Source organism: Onychomys torridus, chromosome X, assembly GCF_903995425.1.
Source record: "Onychomys torridus chromosome X, mOncTor1.1, whole genome shotgun sequence".
NCBI lineage: Eukaryota > Metazoa > Chordata > Mammalia > Rodentia > Cricetidae > Onychomys > Onychomys torridus.
In genome coordinates, this window is record NC_050466.1 from 56,318,373 (window position 1) to 56,334,566 (window position 16,194).

General features: G+C 39.0%; 1 protein-coding gene across 8 annotated transcripts in view; it reads left to right on the forward strand.

Moving 5' to 3' along the window:
* Frmpd4 (FERM and PDZ domain containing 4) overlaps window positions 1–16,194 on the forward strand; it is a 914,754-nt gene that overhangs the window by 582,036 nt on the left and 316,524 nt on the right. The window contains exon 1 of one of the 8 annotated variants that reach the window (XM_036174314.1): window positions 11,231–11,247. The exons of the other annotated variants lie outside the window; for them this stretch is intronic. The gene's annotated coding sequence lies outside the window, so the exon portion shown is untranslated. Of the gene's footprint in view, window positions 1–11,230; window positions 11,248–16,194 lie in introns of those variants that run through there. 8 annotated transcript variants of the gene reach the window in all.

The following is a 16,194-nucleotide window of genomic DNA, read 5'->3' on the forward strand; positions in this document are numbered from 1 at the left end:
ACACAATGTATTGGATGAAGAGATGTATTACTCAAGAAAGTTCTTGCAGTACAGGCATGCAGACCAGAGTTTGATTTTTGGCACCTCTATATAAAATCAAATATTATATGCAACCCCAGTCCTGCTCAGGGGTGGTCGGCAAAGTCAGGTGGATCACTAGGACACCAGATTCAATGAGGGACCCTGGTTCAAAAATTAAAGATGGAAAATAACTGAGGAAGCCACTTGATGTTGAGCTGTGGCCTCAACATGTATAATTGCACACATAGATGTGCACCTGCATGTACATGTGCACATATATAAATAAACAAGTACACATATACACCACCGTCCCCAATACACACTCACAACAATGATTCTATTTAAAACTCTTTTCTCTTTCCTCAGACAAAAGGAAGTGACACATGGATAGTAAATGCCTTGCCTTGTGAAGGTGGCATAGGCACACCCTGCCCCATAGAGAAGTGAGGTACTCATGTGAAATAATTAGGAAAATTAGCCTTCTGTGAACTTTTTAGAAAGTAAGTTGAACCATCTGATCCTTCATATTTGTCATATTTAATTTTCCAGGATAGTTTTTTGATTAGAAAATGGACAGCCATTGTATTCTTTTGGGAAATCTGCCTAAAGCTGAGAGAAAATGCTTAGCCTAAAATCATTGGAGGAGTGTTAGTTTTAATGAGTTCCCCCTGAATGTCAGTACATATTGGGATGTGATAAGTGCCATATCATATATGAATCCAGTTTCTTGGTTTGTAGCAAAAAATCACATGAACAGTTGTCATTTCAAGACCATAAAGTGTGATTTTTCAGAGCATTGCTGTCTTACATTTTAATTCCTGCTCTGGAGGATATTTTGGTGTCTTTTGTGACTTAGGATGGATGCCAAACTGCCACTTTAATTTATATGACCTTTATGCCCATTTAATTTAATATGCAGTTTGGCTTCCAAACAAATTCAGTCCAAATATTGACTACATGAAGGAGTTTTATTTCATTATAGTCCATCTTGCTGCTGCTTCTCTTCTAAAACATTTCAGAGACAACACTTGCAACTGATACAGTGGCCAAGAATTAAACTGTATATAATCCTAACACTAAACATTTCATAGTTCCACTTTTATTGAGACTCACAAAAAGGGTTATTTCTCACGTTTTCTTTAAGGAATAGAATGAGAATCAAAGAGCTAAATTGAGCATCCCTTATTTTAAGTGAAATCTTAGCTAAAGAAAATCTGTCATTAGAAACAAGCCTAACATTCAAAAAATATTCTCATGTGATTTTCTTTTTTCTAGAGAAAATGGGCAATTTAAATAAGATTGAAATCAATTCATCAGCTGATGGTATGTTCTTAGATCGTGATAAGACTTGAACAGAGAGTTAAGTGAATGCACTCTTCTCTTCCCACTCTCCACTCTCTCTTCCTCCCCTCCACTTTCCTCCTTCTCTCCTCTTTGCCTACTCTTATCCCTCTTCCTCCATCCTCCCCTCTCTCATACCGAGAAGATAAATTTCCATGCAGATGCTGGTTTATTTTGGCAGCTCCTGGAAGGTTGGGTGAGGACAGTCTGAGCACAGTTGCTTCTAATAGTTTTTGGCTTGTGTTGCTCCCCATTTCTGGTCTTCATCATGTTCCAGATTTTCTTGTTATTCTTATCTTCCAACACTCTCTGTCTTTGGAGAACCAAATGTGCCAGAGATAAATGTAGAAACAAGAAAAGATGACTAAATATGTTAGTTAAATTGGGACAGATAAGGATTAAAGTATATTGGTTTTCTGAAGACAGTCAGTCGGTTTTTAGTTGTCTTATCATATGGACAGTTCTTAGATATAATAATTTGTGTGATACTATAATAAATCTGAGATTCATTGGCTCCAACAATTAGATTCATCCATCACCCAAATCATCTACTTGCAAAGTCAAACTTATCTATTTATTTTGACAAAGTAGAATATTAAGATTCCATGGGAAATAAAATGAGAGGGTCAGAGTTTTGGCCCCTGGTTAGTTGCTTAAGGGAAAACTAACTACAGAGTCTCACTTTGTATAGGAACATCAAGTTCTCTGTATTTAGGCATAACCTTGAGAATGAGGTTATTCTGGGCCCATTGAGTGGAGGACAGCACCACTCTACAGATGGCTGGCTGTACTGTCAGTGGTAAAGCCCACAGCTCCTTATTTACTTGCTGAGGATATAAAGGTAGGCCTCTAGGGTGATCATAAAGGAGACGAAAGCCATAAGAGGAAGATGAGAGGTAGAGGGAAAGTATTAGCTCCCATGACTACTCTTAAGTCTACTATAACCTTTGCCTTCTCTAACAAAGTCAGTCATGGTCCTCTACTACACTGTGTATAAAGATAGTCAGACAGTAAGTATCTATACAAGTAACATTTTAGATGAGATACAAATGAGATATGAGGATAAAACACTTCAGAAAGGAAACAGAAGAACTCCATGCCTTTCAACTCAGAAATGACTTCCATGGGTTCTAAGACATAACACATGCTTGTTTGACTAAGAGAATTTCCCATCTCATAAATGGCACCAGCATGCTCAGTCATGCTCTGAGGTGTCCTTTTGCTTCCCTTCTCTCCTGCACAGTTTTACTGACTTGACACCTATTAACAGCATCCTTGAGACCACACCTTATACTGCTTCATACCACAATTAACCAAGGTCTTCTACTGCTGGAGGGAGTGTCCCTTAAAATTCAGCTCTTGAAATATAATCATCATCATGAAGATATCAAGATGTGGAGCTTTTCAGGAAGTGAATAAGTCATGGGGCTTGTCCTTTGTCAGTAGATTGGCACCTTATAAATGGACTCAAGAGGATGTGTTAGCTTATTATCTAGCACTTGGGAGGCAGAAGCAGAAGGATATCTGAGGATATCTGTGATTTTGAGGCCAGCCTGTGCTCTATAGCAAGTTCCAGGATACCTGGATTACAATCTCAAAGAAAAATAAATAAAAAGGAACTAGTTTAGACCTTTCCTTTTTACTCTTGTTTCTTCCCCAATGTGAGTATACAATCAATATCCTCTCCAGAGGCTGAAGAAATGAAACATCATTTTGAAAACAAAGAACAACCCCCAGATGAGACTGAACATGGTAGCTCATTCATTTTAGACTTCCTAACCTCCAGAACTGTGAGAAATGAATTGTTTTGTCATAGAAATTATCCACTTTTGGGCTGCAGAGATGCCTTCTTGGGTAATGATTGCCATGCAAGCATAAGAACCTGAGTTTGAATTTACAGTCCTCACTGGGGACACTGGGGAGGCAGAGAGAGACGGATTCCAGAGGCTGGCTAGCCAGCCTATCTAGCTGAATCATGTGATCTAGGTTTGATGTGGGGAGTGATTGAGGAGAACACATGATATTTGGCTTCTATACACACGTACTTGCACACACAAACATCTATACACATGTGCGCGCGCGCACGCGCACACACACACACACACACACACACACACACACACACACACACACACAGGAAAATTATCCAGGCTCAAATATTTTATCCTTTCAGACAGAACACCACATTCCACCTGAGGTATAGAAGCAACTATTTCATTTAATTTTCTTCATATCTCAACTAACATCCCTGTAGTTCATGCTTTTGTGAACAAACAGAATATCTTTTACTCCTTTACTTCCTTCATCAGATCTTGGTTGCTCAGTTGATTTGTGTTAGATGTGTGATGATTCACCATTGGCTAGTAGAACAGCAGGCACTCCCGTCCTGCTAGATGTATACACTTTCAGCTTCCCCTGGCCATTTTGCTTTGTTCTCCTAGTCTTGTCAATCTTTTTTCTATTCCTATCTTGACACATGTTCACCTTACTTAGATTATTGCTGTGACTATCCTTGACTGCATTTCTCTGCTGGATTCTATATTGATGACCTCACTCTACCACAGTTTATTCTGCATGTGTGTAAATATTTGTCAGAGCTATCATTGTTGCTATTTGTAAGCATGCATGGAGACACATAAAATAGTACAATTAAGACTAGATGTGTAGTTAAGCAGTTAGTCTGCTTGGCTAGCACGTTTGAGGTCCTTAGTCCAAACCAAAGTACAGAGACAGACATGCATACATACAGACAGACAAAGAGACAAAGAGAGACAGAGAAACAGAGACACCTATAATCATTAGTGAGGTATGATACTATATCTATAATGAGAAGCAGGAGGGTCAGCAGCTTAAGGTAATCCTTGTCTACATAAGGAGTTCAAGGCCAGCATATAATATGTGAGATCTTGTCATATCTATATCTATATGATCATGTACCCTAAATACGTTAGCCTGAAGCTACAAAAGAAACATTTTCTTCTGTATTCACAATGTCATAACAACATAAATTAGCAATGTCTTCAAATCCAGTAATATCCAGTTCATATTTAAACCTTCTCAATTTCTCCCCAAAATGTCTTTCCCAGCTGTAATCTTCCAGTGCCTCACTTTCTGTTAGATATGGTGGCTTGGGGGTTTCTGTTTATTTAGGACCACTGCCTGTCCTTTATTCAATGCTAATGACTAGTTAAAGAAGCCATGTCTTGGCCTGGTGAAATAGCTCAACATGTTAAATAACTTGCCACTCAAGAATGAAGGCATAAAATGGAATCCTCAAAGTCATGCAAAAGCCTTTGTCATAGCAGGAGTATCTGTAATCCCAGAGTTCCTATGAGGAAATAGGAAGTGAAGACAGGAAAGTGTCCTTGGAGCTCAATCTCACAGAGCAGCTAGCTTGATATACATGCTGGAAAACAAAAGAAAGAACCTGTCTAAAAAAAAAATGGAAGGTAAGAAACTCAAGATTGTCTGTCTTTTGCTGTCTATATAAGCCCTCTATATAATGTGGTACATGGCCATCCCCCCACACCCCCAACACGCACAGTCATGTCATGTGTATTTGTAATTTTTTTGTTATTTATTATATTTGTGTTTTAATTTTACACATCAGCTATAGGTTCCCCTGTTCTCCCCACTCCTGCCCCCCCCCCCACCTTCCCCCAAGCCCATCCCCTCCATTCCCATCTCCTCCAGGCCCAAGACTCCCCTGGGGATTCATTTAAACCTGGTGGATTCAGTACAGGCAGGTCCAGTCCCCTCCTTCCAGGCTGAGCAAAGTGTCCCTGTGTAAGCCCAAGGTTCTGAGGAGGGACTGCAAGAATGTTAATTGTTGAGATCAAGATTGGAAAAGCACAGGGACAAATAGCCAAACGAATGGAAGCACATGAATTATGAACTGAAGGCTGTGGAGCCACCAGCTGGATCAGGCCCTCTGGATAAGTGTATTTGTATTTTAAGAGCTTTCTGGGTGATTTTGATTAAAAAAAATGTAGAGAGCAACATTGAATACATCCCTTGAATTCTGAACAGATTTTGATTGGTTCAAAGTTTACATGGAACCAGCAGGTGCAGTCCATTTATGGTCAGCTGTTTACAACAATCTATCTCCTTCATTAGTATAAAGTTTAGTTTGTAGTGGACAATGTCAGCCTATACACAACAGTCTTTGTTCCTTCATATTTTTCTATTCTTTTACTCTACTCAAAGTAACAGGTTAGTGGCTAACAGCAAATGAATAATCAAATTTTATTTGCTTCAATTTTCTCTCCATAATAAACTAGGAATGGAAATTTGAAATCTAAAGAGCACTATGGGCTTGGGAGCATAGGTCAGTGGTAGAATGCTTACCTACCATGTTCAAGGCCCTGTGTTTCAGACATAGAACCACCTGAACAAAAACATACCAAACAAACAAATCAAAAATAAAAATCTAACAATGGGATAGGTTCTTACACTTGCTATGGTTTTTCTCTTGCAGTGTTATCTACAAGATGCCATTTGTTAACTCATTTATTTACTTCAGGTTTGTGGAAGGGAATCTGGGGGTCTAGGAAGATACTATAAATGCATAATAGCACAGTAGGAATGAACTAAAAAGCAAAACTTGTATTTAATTATTCTAATGGTCCTCAAGTAGGGATCACTTTGCCTTTTGCTCCCCAAAGATTATCTGTCAATGTCCATAGACATATTTGAATGTTATATTACAGGGAAATGTCTCCTGACTTCTAATAGGGAGATGTGTTGGACATGGTTCAGCATCTTATAATCCACAGCCCAGTTCATCATGAAAAGAATAATACAGTCCCCAGTATGGATGATGCTAGGATTGAGAATCCTACAGTTACCCTAATCCATTCAGACATATATATATATATATAGTTTTTCTCTCTTGTATTTAAAGGGATTGTTATTTGATATCTATGAAGTCACAAAAATTTTGAAGATTTTTTTTAGATTTAATTTTTATGTATATGAGTGTTTGCCATATGTATGTGTCCCATAATGAGCAAATTCCATGTAGTCTGTCTGATAATCAAGGGGATTCATTCTGGGTTAACTCAGAATAAGCATAAGGGAGTTGGTTTCAGGATCCAGGAGGGGTGGGGCATGGTTCTCTGGAGAACTCTGCCTTGATCCATAGCACCAGCATCCAGCATCCAAGACCATGAGGTAGCCAGGAGAGCAACCACGTACACATCCCAGGTCTTAAGGGGTCCCCCCCCCCTTGGCAATGCCCCTGGGGGGCAGGTACCTAGTAGTTATCTGCTGCCTACTAGGGGTAGTGCTTCAGGAATAAAGCATAGACAACCACCCTATTGGTATCACACGTAGATCTGGTGGCCAAGGAGGTGAGAAGGGAGTGCCAGATCCCTGGAAATGGAGTTACAAACAGTTGGGAACTGCCATGTGAGTTCTGGGACCCAAACTCATGTCCTCTGCAAGAGCAAAAATGCTCTTAACAGTTAAGGTATCTTTCCTGCCACGCAAAACTATTTTTCAAAAAAACTACAGCATGGTGGCATTGAATGTATCTGCAAATAAAAGCTTGATATTTAGATAAGGTAAAGAAAAAAATCTGAAGAAAAAGAATCCTTACCACTATCTCTTGTGCTCAGAATAAGACCCTATTGCAATAGATGTAGGCAGTTTGTATCTGAATTTTCCCTTTCTGTTCCAAGGTTAGCATAATGTGCTCAGAGTTAATTCTCCACTCAAATACCACCTGACTAGGCTTGTAGTGCTCTGAGAAACTCCAGTTATTAACTCAAGTTAAAACGTATTTCCTGCTATTGCAGGTTTGTGTGAAATAAACTTTTGCCTATATAAATAAGGTGTGATCTGGTATTAGTTTTTGATGGCTGCTGTAACAAATTACCACAGTCTAGTTTGTCTTAAGCACACATAAAGGAATTATCTTAAAATGTTGGCAGTTTTACTGAGCAAACATCAAAATGTCAGCTGGTTTGCTTCTGAAAGTTTTAGGGTAGACTGCATTTGCTTACTTCTTTCCAGTTACAAGAATCTGCTGCTGTTCCTTGCCTCTTAGTTCAGATCTTGGTCTCTAATCCCATCATCACATTTCTACTCTGCTCTGTTTTGTCCCTGTCTTCCTCATTTACTTGCTATGATTTTTAAAGGTGTCAAGGTTGGAACCCCCAGGCCTGCTCACACATGCTAGGCAGGCATTGTACCACTGAGATATATCCCCCAGCCCCACTTGTCATGGTATTTTGATGACCCTGAGCCTATCTACACAATCTTGGAAAATCTACCCATACTGTTATTGTACATTTGATTATAGCTCCCAAGGCCCTTTTGCCATGTGAGTTACCATTTTTAGGACTATAGAGATCAAGATATAGACATCTTTGGGGGTTATTTTTCTCGATATCCCATCTCTCAAGTGACTAAATATGTCCTTAGTTGTGCTATACTCTGGGATTTTTTTTTTTTTTGCTTATTTTATTACACAGAGAGATGAAGCTCCATGATCCAGGAACAGAAGACAAGTATTCACATACAGACTCCATCAAACACAAGCTGCATAGCCATGCAAACATTACTCTACCTTGCCCAAATGGATATCCCAGTGATACCCTGAAGGCTTATCATTGAGGGCTACCAATGAAGTAAAGTTCCTGAAACAGTAAACATAACACCAGGAACACAACAATTCCTCAATTTTCACCCACGAGGCTATTATGAGGATTAATCAGGATAAATCCAGAGCTAGCAAATTTTTGTAAAGGACCACACAGTAAACATTTTTTACTATGTAGATTGTATAATTTCCATCATAACCATTCAGTTTTATGGTTGTGAGAAATCAACAGTATCTACATACATGAGGTAAATTAGTAGATGTGATGCTCCCATCAGCTCAAATGATGTGTTTGCTTCACAACCCTGACTGTTTTCCAGAGCAAGAAGAGTTCCCTCTTCTTGAGAGCAAACCATTGGGGTATGACTCAGTGGAGGAAGCTAGCATGTTCACAGTCCTGTATTTTATTCAGAGCACCACCAAAAGACTGAATGAAGGCAAGGTATGGTGGTACAAACCTGTAATACCAGTACTTGCCATGCCAAGATAGGAAAATTACCAGGAATCTGGAGGATCACTGTGAATTGGAGGCTAACCTGGGTTATGGATGCTGTCTGAAGGAAAAAATGAAACCAAACAAACAAAAGACTAGAGCACATCATTTACTAGGAAATCAATAGCAACTGAGCATGAGTAAGGGGACCTGAGATATATCATTAGCTCACTCCATGCTTGACCTCAGGAAATGGTATTTGCAAAGAGAAGAGCCTCAAAGGGCTATTTTAGCTTCAAGAGGAAATTGCTGAAGAGATATGGAGATACCAAAAAGAAGATAAATGCCAGGAGGGACAAGAACACAGGCAGCTGGCAAAGCTAATGAGGCACAACTCTGAAGGGCTTGACAGTGAGTCTTCCAGAAGATTACTTTAGTTGTGTCAGAGACAGTATCCACCCTTGGTTAGTAGAAGTTGGAAGTCTTCATCTTGCAAGCCTTATCCTCATTTTTTCCAGTGGTGAGTCAGAATGTCTTCAAGTTTCAAATATTAGGAGGCCCTCACTTGAAGAACAGGTCAGACATAATGCAGCAAGGAGCTATGGAAGATATTTCTAGATATAAAGCACACTTGCAAGGTGGCAACATCAAAAAATTATGCAAATGTACTTTCTACCAAAGAGATTATTCACCTTTGCATGTGAATAATCTGATATGTACTAACAATGAGAATGTTTTGATTATAAATAAAATCAGATAAGTCACAAGCTTTTCTAACTATTGGATTTTACTGTGACCCTTTCTGCATACACAGCAGTTGTTCTCAACCAAGTGACCTTTCTGTGTTTGTAAAGGTATCTTTGTATCAGGTGGCTATTGGCATCTCATGATCAGGTGTGAAACATACCATCTGACAATGTGTAGCATAGCTCCCCTACGAGGAAGTATTATCCAGCACAAAATGTCAATACTGTAATATTAAGCAAACCTAGTATAAAAAGTATTGTAGATAGGTTTGTTCTGTTGATGTAGTCTTCATTTCTGTTCAGCTAAAATTAATATGCCCTTTCCAATTGTAAATCCGTTCCTTGTTCCATTCTCCACATTCCAAGTCATACCTACAGATCACATTTGATGGAAATTTAAGTCTATTTCTTTGATTGCAGGCTACTGAAGTTTGAGGAGATTCTGAAATTCAGAATGAAGTGATGCAGGGAAGCAGAACACAGAGCTCTCTCTCTCTCTCTCTCTCTCTCTCTCTCTCTCTCTCTCTCTCACACACACACACACACACACACACACACACACACACAATTATAATATAAATGGCAGTATGTTACATGTAAGTTCAGTTAAAATGAATCAGCTTTGTCAGGTCCCCATCCCCAAATTTACTGTAGGAATCAGTCCATGAAATAAGAAAACATACTTAGCAAAACTCATTTAGTTTAATGGCATTTCAGGTATTTTTTCTTTGATTTATATTTTTTTCAATTTTAATTAAGTTTTTCTCTCTTTTTTCTTAATATTTCTATAGCATATAACTGTTACTTCTTTTTTTTTCCTCTTGAATGTTTAAATTTTTTGAAGGTTTTTAAATTTTATATATCTAAATGTGAGTGAGTGAGTGCCTAAGTAGGCCAGAAGAGGGTGCAGTATCCCTTAGCACTCAAGTTACAGACAGTTGTGGGTTGTGAGTGGCCATGTGGTCCTGGAAATTAAACCCGAGTCCTCTGGAAGAGCAGACTGTGCTCTTAAACTCTGAGCCATCTCTCCAGACCTCGCCTGTCTTCTAAATTTTTAAAAAGATAAAGTTTTAAAATATCTTAGTGAAGGCTTATGACAGTGCCAATTCACATATTCAACATACAGGGACACTTTTATGGGAAGGGAGTCAGATTGAATTAATCACCTAATCAGGCTCTTGCACATATCAAGAGTGATGTTTAAGGATTCCCTATGTGATGAAAAAACCAAATCATTCATTCCACTTTAACCCCAATGCCACTCTCATTTATATACCCAGGTAATTGTTTTGAGCTCCACATAGATGTTATTACATGTATTTGTTGCAAGTCAATATTAGTGTTTTATAGACATTTGCATATATTTTATTGCACAGTATGTTTCATGGCAGAATTGCAAGCTCCATCCATCTTGCCCTCTCTAGTCTTGATTTTCTCCACAGTGTGCAGTTAGCTTGGATTCTGAGGGAAAACCACTTTATACACAATGTGGTGCCACTCTGCCTTTGCCCTTTTTACAATAGAATCCTAAAAGCCTAAGGACAGAAAAAAGCTAAGATCTGTAAAGAGCAGCTAAAATACCTGTTTCAAGTCTCTCCAGATTGATCCTACTCATAATCCTTTAAAAATGGTCTTACTTTCAACCCCACTAAAAGAAAAATTACTTTCCTTAAACCCAAAATCTAGTTAGCTTAGAAATTCATGGAGCCACTTCCTTTCCCCATCTGCCACTAAAACATTACAGTTCATGTCATCTCCTTTTCCTTTGTTGTCACTTTTAGATTCTCTTGGAGGCCTTTCAGACTTGCTTAGAATTAGAAAAACAAAACAAAACAAAACAAAACTATGCATCACTCCTGACAATGTATCAAAATGAATTTCAGAGCAAAATGAATCAGTTTAGGTAGTTCCAAACCAGGGTAACAATCAACATCTCTTCTGAATGCCTTTTTAAGTCAGAGAAGCTGAGGCCCATGCTTGGCCATAGAACAGTTGTTCATATTAGTGTTCCTGTCATCGACAGCCCTAAGGATGTAATATTTTTCAGGACACTCAAGACTGTTGTCATGGAGATTTTCTGCTAGTCCTCTGACACCTAACCTGTAAGTCCTGACACTTGAGTTTTTCTCATTTGGTCTCTTATAGGCAATACTTCTTTAAAAAGCACCTTGGTAGTAAACGATATAAAGCAGCTTCACCTGCTTGTTTGGTTATTTTCTTTTCACAGAACCTGAAATCATTTGTCCCTTTGCTAGCAAATGTGAAATGTGCTCAGTCCCTTAGCCAAATATTTGCTTTCTTAATATGAACCTTATACTCCAGTGCTGCATCTCCATGCATTTCTATGTACCACTGACTTTTGAATTCAATACTAAATCATGCTGGAACCTTTGGAAAGACATTTTAAATGAGGTTTCAACTTTGCATATATACTGTCCGCACATAGACCACAGAAATAGCAGCCACTCTATTGCTTATATCTCTGTAAGGCAAATCCTGCCTAGTGGAGAGCAAAATACAACACCACTGACTCTAAGACTCATCCTACTTGAAACAAAATATGTGTCCTATAGAAGACAAATGCAGATGTGGTCACTGAAGTTTCAGTATGTGGTTTCATATCCACCTGAGGCTTGAACTCCTTTCCCCTTCTGCTCTTGCATGCTTAGCATACAGCATTCATTTTCAAGGTCACTTATGATTCAATATGTCCCAGTAAACTGCGTGTGGTAGTTAATATTGACTGTCATTTGGATGGGTTCTATAGTCACCTCAAGACAAGCCTTTGGTATATCTACAACTGAGTTTCTTGATTGGCTAAACTGGGATAGGAATACTAACTTTAAAGGTGAGCAGCACTTCTACAGGCTAGGGTCCTGAGCTGAATTAAACAGAGAGCACTGAGCACCAGCATTTGTCTCTCTCTGCTTCCTGGTTGTGGATGCAACATGACCAGCAACCCTATACTCCTACTACCATGTCTTCCCTGCACTGTGAGCTACAATAAACAGTTCCTTCTTTAAGTAGCTTTTTGTGAGGTATGCTATCACAACAATGAGAAAAGTAACAAACACTTTCTATACAAGAAGAAAGCAAGCCATCAAAGACCAAGGAACTTTAAAGTTATGGCATTTTTGAAAGTAGGCTACCTGTGCTGGCTAGCTTTTATTTCAAGAAGGTAGTATTATCTGCGAAGAAGGAATGTTGAGAAAAATACCTCTATATAATTAGCCTGTAGTCAAATCTTGATTAATGATTGATGTGGGAGGGGCCTGTCATCTGTGGGCAGTGCCACTGTGGGCAAGTGGTCATGGATGATAAAAGAAAGCCAGCCCTGTAAGCCATGGAAAGACTGTAGGCAGCATTCATCTATGACCTCTGCTTTGGTTCCTCTGAGTATGAGCTGAGAGTAGTAAGAGGAAAAAAACCCTTTCTCCCCAAGTTGCTTTTGCTCATGATGTCTTAACACGACAATGGGAATTCTAAGATACTGAGGGAGTGCTAGATACTCTTCCCTGGGTAAGTGTACTCCTGTGAAAAAAAAATCCTGACATTGATGCTAAAGTCAAGAAGGTATACACCGGAAAATCAAGAAGGAATTGCTTTATTGTACTGCCTTTGAAACATTCAGTTCATATGTGCCCTGATTCACAAGCCATCCACCCTAATTTCAATCATAGGATGATTCATTGTAGAAGGTTTTATGACAAATCTGCATGTTTTACTCTTCTCATCATATGTGATTCAAGAGTAATCCAGACTATGTAATAATTGCTCTTTAATGTGGCAAAGTGGCTTTTCCCTGATGAGCCTACAGGTTCCTTGAGGCAGCTCTGCCTTCAACATCTTAGTCACTTCTCCTACACCACTGCCTACACTATTGACTGTTATCTAAATTATCTTACTCACAGTGTATGTGGCATATATGGATTTGATGCCACCCCACTTCTCTGGTTTTTATGATTCATTGATGGTTGCCTCCAGCTGATCTGGTGTCTGAGGTTCTTTCTTGAACTCAGAGAAGTTCAAAACTGTCATAGCTTAAGACAGGACATTTTCTGAGCAACTTTCTTTCCTTTGAGAAACACTTAAACCATGCCTGGCAGGTGTTTGCATACTTCTAGGACATTAGTTCTCAACCTGTGGGTCGCAACCTCTTTGACAAACCTTTATCTCCAAAACTATTTACATTACAATTCACAACAGTAGCATAATTACAGTCATGAAATAACAATGAAAGTAATTCTATGGCTGGGGGTCACCACAACATGAGGAACTATATTAAAGGGATGTGCCTAGTAATTCTTGGATGCTTCTCTAAGATTGTCACCCTGAGGCATTCAGATTAAATAAGTCCATCCCGCCATGACATTCTCAGAGCCAGACCTGATAAAAGCAAAAGAGATGGAGGGAGCCCTTCTGTGTGAACTTGAGTCATCAGAATTAGGATCATCAAATTATATAAAATAGGAGCTTCTGCTGTGAACATCTGCAATGGTCCTGGTAGTGGGATGTGATGCTTGTAGTAACAGGGAATAAAATGTATCAGGCTCCTTTTTGTGTGTCTTAAACTGCTTTATGCATGGTATACACATTCATTCCTTCATCCCTGCCCATGTTGTTGTACCACGGCACTGTGCATGAGTTGGTTTCCAGCAGCCAGTGTCTGCATCTCTGAGTTCTTTTTGGATTATTTAAGGCTGCTGTGCATTTTTTTTTTTTTTTGACTGATGAGATTTTGTGGCTAAGCTTTTGTGCTCCTTGCTATTTCCAAGAGTTAAGGTTTCCATCTTTACCAGACTCATGTAGTCAGATTCACTTCTAATCACGCAGCTCCAGCCATGGTAGCTAGCTGGTAATTTATTGTTCATTGTCTGTTTTCTGTTTCGGTTTCTTTCTTTGTTTTTGTCTATATGTTTGTGGTATATGTACATTTGTAATGGTTTTGTACACACGTGTGTCCATGCCTATGGAAGCCAGAGGTCAGTTAAATGCCTTCAATGATCATATTCACTTTGATTTGAGATAGGGTTTTCCATTAAACCTGGAGTCCATCCATTCTTCCAGGTAGTTAGCCAATGTGCTCCCCAAAGCCTTCTGTTTCCATTGCCCCTTCCACCCCATGCTGGGATTACCATGCACATGCTGCCACCAGACATTTATGTGGGAGCTCTGGATTTGGAGGCAGGTCTTCATGCTTGCTTGGAAGGTCCTTTACTCAATGAGTCATTCCCAAATCCCTCCCCAGATTTCTCCTTCTAGCAGAGTTTACTGTCCTTGTTCTAGAATCTTTGTCTTGAAGTTTGCTTCTATGAGAAACAAAAGAAACTCCAACCCTATCAACAAAGTGAGTGCTAGTACTACATTTATCTTACAGAAAACACAGAGAGGTACAGGAAGCAGCAGGGGTGGGGCTTGAACACACACCAAATCTATCTGCTTGCAGAGTCTGCACTTTACAGTAAGTAAATGTTCTGGGAGTTAAGTAAAGGAATGCCAGGAGGTTTCTTCTTGGATGAAGATTTGGATCTAGTAGAGAAGTCTGTCTTGAAGTCTGTTGATTGTTACTTTTCCCACACAGAAATGTCAGGTATTGGGCACAAAGAGAATGTGATATGCACACTGGTGCATGCATGCTCTACTCCATGCAATATTATGTGGCAGCTTTTAAATGTGCAAAGTCTCATTTTTGAGGACCTAATTGATATGCCCACCAATTAAGCCATTTGGAAGGTTGCTTTGAATTCTGGTGCTGTTTGGGGTATGTGAGATTATCCTAGCCAACAGCTTTCCAGAACCGTCAATAGTTTAAGAGGTGGAATTTTGGTCTTCTATTTCCTTCCAATTCAGTTAGTGTCTGGGTGATAAATGTCTTTTAATTAAAGCCCAGATGCAATGGATTTACTGTTTGTGACATGATGGCCTTTCCTGTTAAACCAACATTGGTCTCTGTGACTATAAATAGGGCTTTCGATAGTTTTATATGAATATGTCTTGGCTAAATGAAAGGCATTAAAACTTTTGCTACTAATAATCCATTCAAAAATGCATTGGGATCATTTTCTATGCATCTTTTTTTCCTTCCAGGTTAGTGTGCCAATACAGATAAGTAGGGAAGGCCTTTGATAATCCTCCCCACACCCCACACCACTGTTTTGAAACAGATTCCTCTTGATGAAACCTTTATCTGCTTGTTTTCAATTTTCTGAAGATTGTGGTTTAAAATGTCTATCATTGATTCAGCATGAAATTTGATTGTGAGCCAAAGATTTATTTGAATTACCTAAAAAGATGTTAGGAAGTAGAAAAGATATTGTTTCTCAGTCTCAGTTGATTTATTTTGTCATGTTATTTGATCCCAGGGTCAAGACAAAAATAATTAAGCCTTCAATTTAATAATGATGTCACCCTGAAAATGCTTTGTCTTACAATAGAGCATCTTGGATACAGATTTCTATTTTCCCTTTTATAGAAAGCTGTGGAAGTCAAGACATGTTTATATGAGGCTTTTGAGGGCTGAGAGTTCATCCAGGCCCTGAAAACCTTCCCTATACCTTGGGACTTTAGAGAAGATGGCCTGAAATTAATGGAGAAGAAAGCCCAAAGCAAAGAAAACTTGTTCAGTCTGATCCTTTACAGGGCTACCTCATGCATCACTTATTTTTCCCCAACCATGAAGAAATCTCAAGGTGGTTATAAGAACAGCTTTAAAATTCTTCAAATGGGTATCTGATTCCATCATTTTGTCTCTATAGCCAAATACCAGTTTGCACTGAAAGTCTTGGTACCATGTGGTAAGTGGGATTTTTCTGATGATCTGTTCTGTGCCATCAGGACAGAAATGTTATATATTTCATGCTGCTGCTGCTCAATGTCTTATTTAGGTGGTGGACACTACAAAGGTGACCCTAGGGAGAACCTGCTGAATACTGCAGGCTGAGGTTCCCAGGTAAGCTGTTTGAGAAGATATGATGGACCCTTAGTTTATTCAAGGTTTAACACTGATGTGCAGATGGGGTGTCTCCTATTTAAATTAGTATAAATCCACA